The 12,495-nt window shown below is 41.8% G+C and overlaps 1 long non-coding RNA gene across 1 annotated transcript; it reads left to right on the top strand.

Moving 5' to 3' along the window:
• The first annotated feature begins 8,333 nt into the window (after nucleotides 1–8,333).
• Nucleotides 8,334–9,867, top strand: LOC106896652. The gene is made up of 2 exons (XR_001413659.1): nucleotides 8,334–8,601; nucleotides 9,255–9,867. It is a non-coding gene; the product is annotated as an uncharacterized LOC106896652 (long non-coding RNA).
• The last annotated feature ends 2,628 nt before the right edge of the window (nucleotides 9,868–12,495 follow it).

The raw sequence follows: 12,495 nt of genomic DNA, 5'->3' as shown, positions 1-12,495 counted from the left end.
GAGACATGTCAGAGCAGTTATCAGCAGGTTACAAGAGCGTCAAGGGGATTGCTGAGAATAGTTTCTGTGGACCTTTTTTTCCTTTTAACCATTCTCCAATAAAGTAGGGGCTGAGAATAATATGAAAATGGCTCAAATAAACAGGGTTATTGTGATACAAAGGGTTATGAATATTATATCACATATGAAACTGTTAAGGGTGTATATTTCCAAATATTCATTGCAAGGTTCCTAGGGGGAACCTTCCCCCCACCCACCCCTCCTGTCACTCTGTCTCTACCTATTTATTTCCATTGTATCAGAGGAATTTGATTTTCCATAGTTAAGCTTAAGTAGTGTTTTTCAGCCTATTTTCCAATCAGGAGAAGAAATTCTGATTGTCTCTAGGCAAATGTTGTGCTGGAGGGTGTGATTGTCCGAGTCCAAAGCCAAACTATTGTGCAAAACAAGGAAAAATAACATAAATTGGGAAAAAAAACACCTTAATTCCTATCCCAAAAAAGCTGCATAGCCACAGCAAAAATAAAGAGATATATTTACATTTGCAGATCAAAATTTACCTTAATTTTATGTATGTATTAATTTTAAATATTGCACGCATCCAGGAAAATGAGGCTGATGGAGGCAAATAACATGCCGGTGTTTTGGGATGAGAAAGTCTGCCTGAGCAGCAGGAGCAAGTGGGTCACGGGCAGGCAGAGTTCAATAAACAAAAGCATATGTGCCCTGCAGTGCCTCTTGTCTTTCCCTCCAGCGGAGTCTGGTTAGCCAGCCTTAGCAGCGCAGTGCTGGGCCCGGGAGTGAGCACTTTTGACCTTTATCAGAGCAAAAAGCTGCTGACATCGGGGGACCTCGGAGGCTGCGAGGTGCCCTCTTGCACCTACTTCTGGCGCTGCTGGGAGGGGGAGGCGGTGGGGGACCCCATGTGTCACCACACACAGCCTGCCTGTGCTCCACAGGGCCGTGGGGAAGCAGCTGCGGTTTTCCCCTTCTCTCCAGGTCTGATTCTGCTGTCCGACGCCTTTTGGAAGGATTTGGCTGGATTAGTTGAAACAGCGTCTCTCTCAAGGGAGCAGCGGGTGGGGAGGAGGGAATGCGCTGGCATCACCCATCTTCAGGCTCCTGTCCCAGCTGTGACAGCATTTCCATATCCCTCCCGCCGTAACATTGCTGAAAGCTTTAAGGCTGATGTATAAAACTGTGTTCTGCCACCACATGTTAGAGCATGTATACACACAGAGATCGGTAATGTGGAGATGATTTCATGAACAAAATATCGTAGGTAAGGTACATGATAAATACAATTTCTTCTGGAGCTGTGATTTTCCACAGAGGTGTGTGGGTGTATTCATGCATATACGTTTAGTTAAACCCCTACTTACCCTTTATGGCCATATTTAAATGAATTTATGGCCACCTCATTTTTAATTAATTCAATTATGAATAACTGTGGGTGTGGGGAAGCAAAGAAACTACTGGATCCTCCAGTTTTACACACAGTATAAGCCTGGGGATTTCAGCCAAAAAAATCCCACATCCAGCCTCAAACTAAAACGTATCTTTGAGGAGGATAGTTTATTCAAAATTTTCAAGCAGTATAGACCCATTATGTCCCTTGCTTACTTTCACTGTTACTGAAGGAGTCACATTTCCCTTCGGGCATTGCCCAGTTTGCCTTTAGATGCTCTTGTGCCAAGTGTAGTAGAAAATTCTCCACCTCCCCACTCTCTCACAGGTTTCCATTAAATCTCTGTAAGCCAGGGATAAACCAGAGTTTAATTTAATTGGCATAAGTGTTTTAGTTGAAATTGGATTAATGGCTCTAGCTAATGGGTGTAGCTTAGTCCAAACAGACTAGATCACCGGGCTTGCCGTGGTGGCCTTTCAGTGGACTGGTGAAAGGCACAAGAGCCGACCTGCATGTGGCTGGTTCAGGAAGGTGTGGAGGAGACAGAGCTCAGCCCCGTGGGCTGCCGGTGCCAAATGCCCAGCCCCAGCTGCACAGGGGTTTTGCCAGGGGCTGAGGAGAGGCACGTGTCCTCTCCCTGGCACAGAAGGAGAATGGGCAGAGAAAGGGTTACGGGAGCTGAAGTGCTGCAACTCATTAGCTGCCATAATTCAATTTACTATTTGAATTCTACTAAAGTTTCCCCTGGGAAAAGGTGTGTTTTTAACCGTGTTACCATCCTTTTGTAGACAGGCGAATTGTAATGTAATACCCACCAATTACTTGGTGTTAGGTTCCTTGCTTACAATTATTTAGACTGGATGAAATGTGTCCAAATGAATAGTGCCTCATCTATATTGAGATTGTAATGCATTAAAAACATATTTTATCTTGGCAAGGCAAAGGTTAACTTTAATTTATAAAATATTTGTTTATAGAAAAGACCCGTGCAGAGGAGTTCCTTGTCTACAGAGATGGACGAATGTTTTTGTCAAATCTGCAGACAGCAAGAGTGAAATATTAATACAGGAATGGTGTGAATGTTTCTTTATTCATAAAAAACAGTAACATCTAAAATGAAATGAAGCCTAAAAATGAATGAATGAATGAATGAGTGGACTGCAGAGTTTTTTATGGCTTAGTCCCCGACTATTTTTCATTTTCTCCCTGCTGGAGACCACGTCCCCATCACAGAGCTGGCAGAAGGGATGGCGTGGCCACACTTTGGCTGCTGCAGGCAAGGTCTGGTGTGGTAGCTGAGGTTCCTCCTCCCTCCCCATCTCCCTCTGTAAGCCAGGCCATTTGCGCTGGGCTGGCTGAGGCACCGACACTCCTCCTTTCCTGCTTGCTCCGCTGTGGGAGAGACAACCTCTGTAAAAGGGGAGACACAGCTGGGAGAGCAACTGCAGGAGCTACTAGAGGTCATCTATGGAAACCTTTCTTTCCTGCCTGCCAAAAAGGCTTTTCTGCAAGGAAAGGATTTTTTTTTTTTCCCACTATGTATTTACATTCTGTATTCTCCTGACATAAAAAGCTAGTGAAATTACTAAATTAATTAACTAAATTTGAATTACTGACATGGGGAACTACTTTTCGTTCCTGAACTCAAATCACTTAAAAATATTTAGTCAATATTTACATTTCAGCTGATGTTTTGATGACAGGGGTCCTTGTTAGAGCTTCACCTATGGCATAGCTTTGAAAATATAACTCAGAGATGAGGTCCTCCCTGCCTCTATCACAAGTCAAATATATATGCTTTTTATAATTTGAACTCAATTAAACACTGTCATCTTATATATCATGATTAATGGTCAGGGATCCACCTTCGTCTGCATCCTTGGAAAAATCACATGGGCATCATTTAATTCCTGCCTTTTGCTGGCATTTTTTCTTCAAGGTTTATCTAACGCTTCATTTTGACGCTGTGTAGAAAACCTCAGTCTCACCTCAGAGCACTATTATTCTGACCATCATATTTGGACTATGACAGAAGTTTGTTTTATCCTCTCTTAGTCCCTCTGATACTCTCTTCCTCCCTCCTCCCCCTTATAGCTTCACCCTCCTGCCCCGTTCCAGATCCCCAAGCTTTTCTCGTCTTGCTGCTGGTATTTCTCTCACGCTTTTGAATCCTTTCGATGTGTGCTCCTTAAAATCCAACTCATCCCATGCTGAGTCTCCCACCTCAGAGCTAACCCTGCGCCTCTCCTGCTAATAAGGCCTGGAGAGGAGAACAGCATGATCCAACAAGGAAATATTTGTAATTCCTGCCTCTTGGCTGTCCTGGCTGGTGGCAACCTGCCCGTCTCACTTCCAGCTGGAGCTACCTGTGGTGGTGGGCAGGCTCTGCCCAACACAGCGGTGGGACACGTAGAGCATTGGCCATGGCAGTACTGGGAAACCCATGCCAGGGAAAAGATGGAGGCACTAGGATGTGCAGTGGGGAGGGAGGGGGATACTTTGCTCTCTGATAGATGTGAGATGCTTTCAGAATATTTATAAGCTTTGTTTGGGGCTTTCTTTTGTTATTTTGATAATAACTGGATATCTGTATATTTTTTTGTCTTCCATTGCATATGCAGACGTACGTACAGCAGGGAGGTCAAATGCTGATTAAATCCCACAGTACTGGGGTACTTGTGGTTTGACCATTTCATTCACTGTAAGCTCAAGATATTTGTTGATGGTGTCAGCACTTTGACATTTTTCTCTTTCCAGGGTGTTGATTCAGATTCTAATATATAAGTAGGGATGTGGTGGGCAGCGGAGGGATGGAGGAGGTTTGCCACCTTCAGGGGTGCAGGCTGACTTCTGTGGGGCTACATATTTCAGAGAAGCTGAGCACTCCTCTTCTGAAAATTATAACCCTCTTCAGATGTCTCAAAATCAAAGGGTCACTGAAGGAACTGTAGGCTATTAATTTGTCTCAGTTTTTAATTAGGTGAAATTGCACTTTGGCCTTTTCCAGCCTGTGAGACTTTTGACTGTTTCCTTTGCATGTCTCTCAGTCTAAATGGCAAGTGTCTGGTGTCGCTGCTACCAATGAGAATGGAATGAGAACGATTTCTGGCAGCAATTTGCCAGTCCCTGAGGACTTGCGACATTTCCATGTCATCCTCCTCATCAGAGGAGTACGGCATTAATGGCATAGATCTTCCCTCTGAGTCAGTGTACTGGTTGGCACTAGTTAGTACAGGAGAAGGTATCAAAGTCACCTGATGGAATAATTTATTCAAAAAGAAAATTTCTTTTTAACTCCCGTCGGTAAGCCTGAAGCAGCGGCACCTGTACCTCTCTGTGACATGGAGAGGGGGCCCATGTGCCCTCACCACAGCAGGGGAAGTCACCTTTTCTCCCTCCAGGTTTGTGGTCTCTGTCTCCTTCTGTGGGAAGCCCATGTAGCAGGGACGGGGTGGCCTCCAAGCCCCCACAGGGACTCAGTGGATGGTAGCGCGGAGTGCTCCCCTTCTTGAGACAACTATAAATAACATTAGATGCAGTTAATCCCTTCAGGCCTGATGATGATTTTGGGACAGTGATTTCCACAAGTTCATCCACAATGCATGGAAACAGGGAGAGTAAATGTTCTTTGTTACCTGTTTTAACTTACTTTTCAGCTCTAGGCAGTCTGTCCCCATGTTCCTCACCATTGTCAGGGTTACCTAGACCTCTTTCTTGGTTTGCTACTTATCTTGGGACGCTTTGTATTTTTGCCAGAAGTTTTCCATGTTGCACAAGCAGTAGTGCTCTACTTACCTACCTTCTTATACGGGTCATTTTTAACATCTTCCAACACTACTTTCCTAATTGCAAGAAAAGCTAGTATTAGCTCTGTGTCTTGCCTTAACCTCTGCAGTCCTGTTCTGACCCAGTTGTTGGTGGACCTTTTACAGGAGACTGAGCTAATCCAGTGTGATACTGGGCTCTTGATTAATTCCGAGTGTCTGGTACAATTTCGAGTTTATAATGCCATACTTTTGCCAGTGCTAGAATTTTTCTGCCACTGTGCTTCCCATTTGTCTACTGGTGGGATTCTTTACAGGCACTTCCAGCCTCTATTATCCTCAGAGCTTTGTGTCAAATGCAAATATTGTTGTTAATTACTATTTGCATTACAAGAGCGATTACATCTCGCTGTTCTTTAATTCCTGATTTATTTATGAATATTTTCAATACCGACTTAGCACAGAGGCTTTGCCAAGGTGAAAATTGAGTATTTGTTTTGTTAGTTTGCCATTGTCTAATCCATAGCAGTTCTTTGCCGCTTGCCCAATGACTACCTAATTTTCTTATTAGTCTCTATGAGGGATTTGTTGAAGGCTTGACATTCCTACTCCAAAGGAAGAGACTACATTACTTCGTTCAGTCTCCTGTTGACGTGTGCAAGAACTGGCTTTGTGGAGACATGACTTATTTTAGCTAGCCTAATTCATTTAATCATATATTGTTTGTCAAGGTGTGTGCTCCTTAAGTTACATTTGCCCAGCACCTCCTCCTTGCTACTGCAGTCCACAACTCCTTATTGCCTTCATTAGGTGTGAAAAGTGTAAAGCATATACAAGAAAGTGTATATCTCTGCACTTGCATATGACTGAAATTGCTATTCTGGCCTAAATCCTCTTGTGGACACTCTTAACATTTAAGAGTAATTATACTCAAGTAAGTATTATGGAATGGACTTTAAAGCATTTTTGTCCCTGGGGAGAAAGTCATATAGGTAGGACAAGAGTTCAAAATGAGCTTATTCTATGGGCACAGGGTTGCCCCCAATCGCTTCAATTTGCCACTTGGGAAGTGATTTTCAAGCTATCTGAAAAGATTTAAAATAGTATGTTCCAGGTAAGTGCGTCCACACGGGAGAGTTAGACCAGAGGAGCTAACTGTTAACTCTATCAGTATAGTTAATGATACTGGCACTGAAAACCTTCCTGTAAGGATAAATCCTAAAGTTTAAGCTACAAAAAAAATTTAAAATACTCAAGGCATCTATGTGTCTAGGCTTGCGTTGTTAACTGGTACTTAAGGTAATCTGATAAGGTAAAAGAAACTTTGAGACTAAAATCTCCAAGTACTTTGAAGGGAGCCTTCTGCTGATACAAGCTTGCCTTTGTGTTTGGGCAAAGGCTGATACCCGCTTTTGGCTCCTCAAGCTGGTGAAGGCTACTGAAATGGGAACTTTGTACATCTGACCTGTTCCTAGTATTCAGCTATTCTTATGACAGTTGTAGGTTGTTGATAGACTGCAGAGAAGCCAGATGCTTTACAGCTTCTATACATTGCTATTGTCAGATTCTTACAACTGAGTGAATACAGTGTGAGAGCACAAAAACAAAAGTCTGTGTTATGTGTTTGCCTGTGCTAAATTAGATCTTGATTCTCCAGAAAGAGACAGAAATTCTAGATGTTGCATGTCTGGGCCAAGACCATGCACCTCATTCAAAATTCACTGACAGAAATAGTAATCGCATGCTTTGAGTTTGTTAGGGCCGTTTCTGCATTTCCTATGATATTTTCAGCCGGAGTGCCATAGTGAGGCCATTTATACCTCCCTCTTCCATAAAGATGCAGTGCTACAGCAACTGTGAGCTTCTGTACTTTGGAGGAGCCAACAGCAGAAGACAGGGATCCGATTTGCAATGGCTTTCATGGTTGTGAAACTGAAGGAACTTGTATTTAAGCCTGTGAATGACTTTCCCAGAGGTACCGTATTCCAGTAAAAGCCACTGCCCTATTTTTTTGTGGGATGTGTAATCAAATATAACAAGATCTATGATAATTTAAAAGTTCTGATGTGCTTAAAAGGGCAGGGGGGGAGAAAGCATGTTGGAGCTCCTGAGCATGTGAATGAGTGACCCCACCATCAAACAGCTGTTACTTGATAATGTGCTATGAAGAATCCAGATAATTTATGTCCTTTCTACCTCACATGGTTACACTGCTTTACACACCGTCTGCCTTGCTCTCGAGTCCCACAATGACATTTTCAGCCCACAGAAGTTAGAGTAAAATCAGCCACACATCTATCAGCTCTGGGGAAAGGAATTTGCTGGCTTGGTTTTGTTTGGTTGGTTGCATTTTTTAAAATAGAATAACAATTATTGTCAATGCTCTGTGGTAGAGTTGTGCACCTGTAGTGAAGACCTATGATATCCCACCTATCCCCAATCTTTTTAAACTTTATATTGAATTTCTCGTGCACTTGTTGATGTAACTCGAAGGGAAGGAGAAGATAGACTACATGTTGCCCTCCTTCCTAATGCTCTTCCTTATTGTCAGTTTTCTTCCACTCTTACTTCTCCCTCAAGGCTCTAATGATATTACAAGTTTTTCCTGTACACTAGATCCTTTCTGAAGACATGCTTCTCTGTCCCAGTGTTTACTTCTGTCATTGCATAGGCCTTCAGCTGTCTAGTATTCCTGGGAATTACACCTTCTGCTACTGTATAAAATTAAAAAGTAAGTGGTGGTCTGACAGCTTACCTGTCATTATGACTTTGACAAGGAAAACTGCAAATCAAAGAGATTTTAGTACTTTGATTGGCTATATTAGGGATTAAGCAGATATTGGGGCATTATATTCAGGAAGCAATTTGGACTCCTCACTATCTGTTACACGTAGAGCAAAGGAAAATCATGCCACTATGTATGATTGCCCACTTGCTGTCCACCTGCACGGCACAAAGCTGTCACAGGAGGGGAGAATGCTGCCATTCCACTTTTTCACCTGCTAAGGTGTGGGTGACATGTGGGGCTACAGACAATTAAGAAATTCGTGCAGAACAGCTTTTCTGACAGACAGTGCTGATTCAACAAGAGGTATTTTTATATATATCTCTAATCTGGTCTCACGGGAAGTTATTAAAATCTTTGGTTTTAAAAGGTCAGTGCATTATGTGTTTGATATAATTTATAATATAGAAATCAAAATAGTAAAACAGAGGCAAATATTCTTATCTTTTATGACAAACCTTTTTTGAAAAATGTTTTTACACAATATTGCCTTTTTCTCCTTATTTTCCAGTCTCAGAACATCCAGGCTTTCTCCAAGCCTAGATATTTCAGTTTCAACAAGCTCTTTTGGTGGCACTATCCAACCGTCCAACTTCTGTACAAGTTTCTATGCCTTTGTGAGAATAAGTGAAAGATAATATCAAGTATGTATTTATGTGTGTGTATATATATATACGCTTATGCACACTAATACATTATGTGTGTCATTAACTCTACTGCTGGAATTATTATTCTAATTCAATTTATAAACCTATTCTTTTTCAATTTTCTTTACCTTCATGAGTACATATCTTCCTTGGAAATTGTGTCACAAGCTCTTTCCATCCTTTATTTTTTGTCTCTTCAAGATGTTAAATGTGTGATAAAAATATTTGTCACAAAAAGTTGCAAACCAAACCTTTCTGAAGTATTAAAATATGCTAAAACCTGACAAGACTTCCATCACGACTTGCAAGACTGACTATGCAGAAAATTCTCAAATTATAACATTTTATTCCAACCAAATTGTATTTTACTATACAAAAAATAGTCTTGTAAACACACAGTTAACAGAAAAATGAAATAGATTACACTAATTGCCTTTGACAAAAGCACTCAAGTAAATGGAATTTATTGAAATTGTTGACACTAAGAAAAGAACTTTTACTGTGATAATTTCTTTAATGCTTCCTTTGAAGCCACTTGCAGAGTATAGTGACTGCAGACACGCATTTATGGCTGGTTTCACCCAAGTCACTGTTATTACTGAAGTGGGAGCTATTTTCTAAATAAAGTCTATATTATTTGTGTATCACAGGTCCTTCCGGAGGTTCAGAGCCAGAAAGAACCAATAAGATCCACACTCCACAAGTCCTACAATGACGGCGATTAAACTCTGCAGCCGTGTGGCACACCAGGACTGCCCATCTGCCGCCCAGAGCTGCTCCATCGCTCCCTTTCACTAAAGGGACTTCAGGTGAAAACTGGGAGTAAGGCTGGACCACGCTGCTAATTTTGTTTCTCAACAGTCTTCCCCCAAGAGTGCCTTGCTCCCTTTCCCGTGCCGTGGGTAGACATGAGCCTGCCCCGTGAGCAGGCACCTGGGGCAGTGGGCAGGGGCTGTCGTGCCACCAGTGCGTGCCCGTGGACTGGGTGCACTGGGGTGGATGGCCAGGGCTGGCATCGATGCCTCTTCTCTACAGCAGGACTGACTTGACGAACAGGCAGTTAGAAAAGGAGTTTGCGGCTCTTGGCATAGGGTAAATCATCCAAATTTGGCCATTCATCTTTCAGCAGATATGTGTTTTATTGTTCTGTAGGAAAACTCTGTCAGGCAACTGAAAGATTTTCACCGAAGAAAAGCAGCCTGCTGTATATTTTCTTTTACTTTATCCTTGGAATTCAACTGGCATTAAATAACAGTGCATTTATATTTCTGTGCTTTTATTTCTGTGTTTCCAGTTCTGCAAAGTGCCCTTACGTAGTAAACTGGTTGAGAAAAGGCCTCTTACAGCCCTTTATCAGGCCAAAGATGCTGGTGTGTTGTGCGGCTGCGGTGAGATTTGCCTGCCTGTAGCTTGTGCAATTAGTGAAGTCACATCCTTGAAAAGAAACTGGTTATACTGGTGGAAAGGAGGGATAACCATGTCAATACCAGCGTAGCTGTTGGGGTCACCGAGGGATAACCATGTCAATACCAGCGTAGCTGGGGTCACACACCCCAGCTCTGCCAGCCCGGGTTTGTCAGTGGGGATCTGCAGCAGGCATTGCTCACTGACTGCCCCCTCTCAGGGAAGGCACAGGGGGAGCAGCCTTCCCTCTTCCCCAGGAAAAATGGACTTAAGAATTATGTATGGTGCTTTTCTGAGTTATGGTCTCTGCTTTTAAATATATATAAAGGAGCAGTTTAACAAGGGAATTTGCATTCTGCAACCCTCAGCTGGAGCCCTGTCTTTAAATTCAAGGTGCTATCCCTAGAACAGCAGCATTTTTCTTCCTTGATTGCACCTACCTGGTGTTCCTGCAGGCACGTTTCTGAATGCTAGACATCGCGATTTGCATATCTATTTTAACTCTTTTAAATTGTGTCTTTACAACAATGCGATGACAGAATTTGTCATCTCAAATGACATTCTGTTTCTGGGGGGGTCAGTGCTTTGTGGTTTTTGTTTGAAATAGCACAAGAGTTACAGCTAAGGGCAGGAGATGAAAAATGACTGGATATCTTGCAGTCAGCACCGGGAACCTCCACAAAGGAAAAACAGCAACAACAGCAAATACGTTCATCTGTGAACTCTGTAGGATATAATTAAACACTACTTTCATATGACCTTAAATAAATACTTAATATTCTGTTTTCAGTTAAGCAAAACCAACATTTAGGAATCGCAGTGCTACAGTGGATCGGTATAAGTTTGTCTAATAGATTATTATGTCCCTGACAGCAGCCAATACCGGCTGTTTCAGAAGAAGGTACAAGAAACACATTAATGATCAATTATGGAAGAATCTGCCTTTTGGGCAGCAATTCACAGGCTTCATATGCTAGTCACTTTTAGCTAAAATGATACAGAGTGTACCATGCCACTATGTGCAGATATGAATAATGGGATTACTGCCTTCCCTTATGAACATTCTTTGAGCAGTTTAAAAGCGAGGTGGTCCATGACTAAATAAAGCATGATCAGTTGGGGGTTTTTTGTGCTTTTCATGGGGTGGTGAGGTGAAGGGGGCTTCATGGTTATTGAGAAAATGATACTTCAGAGTTCCATTCCTGCATCTAGAGAGAGCCTGAAACAATCATTATGGCATTATGTGGTTTAGGACCCTGAAGAACAACTCAGAGATGCGTGTCTTGCTCCCTTCTTCACCAGCCTCTGTTCATTTTTGTAGCCTTTGCAGAAGGCTTTGTTCCTCACTGTGAGGAATCTTGCAGAATGAGATGATGCTTCCAGACTCAGAACTCTGTATTTTGTGGGTTAGCATCCCTGCATTGCACATGATTAAACAGAAATCTGCAGTTGCAAAGTATTAACTCATTAATATTCCTTGATAATTTCTATTTGGAATGATGGCCGTTTGTTCAAAACTAACACTCCCTAGTTCGGTGCAATTATTTCTTTAAGTCCAAAATGCCTTACTTGAGTTGCTATCTTGATAAGTTCCTTGGGTGAGTTATATGAGGTTTAATGTGTGCTTTTGGCTAAGCATTTTACACAAAATGTTTGTTCAAAGCGTTTAGCCTTGCTTAATTGAAAGGAAGAGCTTTATTTAAGTCATCTGCCATTAAGAACAAGTGGAGAGAACTACTGAACACTTTCATGTACTATACTTCTGCTCAGTAAGTACACAAGGTAGTTTGACTTATGAAAAGCTGCTACCCTGATTTCTGTCCTCTGCTCCAACATATTAGTGTTTTCATATTTGTATTTCTCTTACACTTTGTCATTGACAGTTCCTCACATTCATGTCTTTCCTGTTTCCAAAAGCAGCAAGCGAAACCAAAATATAAATGGAGCTGATCTCTTTGAAAGTCTCCCCAAGAGCGGAGGGCCGTCTCATGTTCTCTGTGGAAAGACAGCACAAAGGGCATTTGTTTTATTTACTGAGTGGATAACTGAAAATGTAAATACATGGGCAATGTTTTGGTTTGGAGGAATTTTTATCACCCCTGACTTGTAATCATGCTAAGATTAGGGTACTTTTTAACCTTCTGAATAAAAGCCCACATCTGCTTTTATTATGCAGAGTTTTTTAAATTCTGTTTTTTTAGATTTTCAAGCTGACTCAGATCGATTTTGTGGGAATGGTAAATACATCATGTAGTAAACTTTTCAGACTTAAAGAAGTGCTAAGATGGAAAGAATGTAGAAGAAATAGTGTTTTCCAGTGGTTTTCATATGTCTCTCACTGGAGTATCTTGTTGAGAAATAACTAGGAGCTCAGTTGCTCTGAGCAGTTTTGCACATCTGAAAATTTTTGAGCTTGACAGGGAAGGGAAAGAAGAGGAATAGAGAGATTAGTATTACATCCGAGTGACTTCCCATCCTCTAGGCATA

The sequence above is a fragment of the Calidris pugnax genome, unplaced genomic scaffold (genome assembly GCF_001431845.1).
Source record: "Calidris pugnax isolate Ruff unplaced genomic scaffold, ASM143184v1 scaffold171, whole genome shotgun sequence".
Classification (NCBI taxonomy): domain Eukaryota; kingdom Metazoa; phylum Chordata; class Aves; order Charadriiformes; family Scolopacidae; genus Calidris; species Calidris pugnax.
Note: the sequence above shows the minus strand (reverse complement) of the source record. Positions and strands in the feature narration are given on the sequence as shown.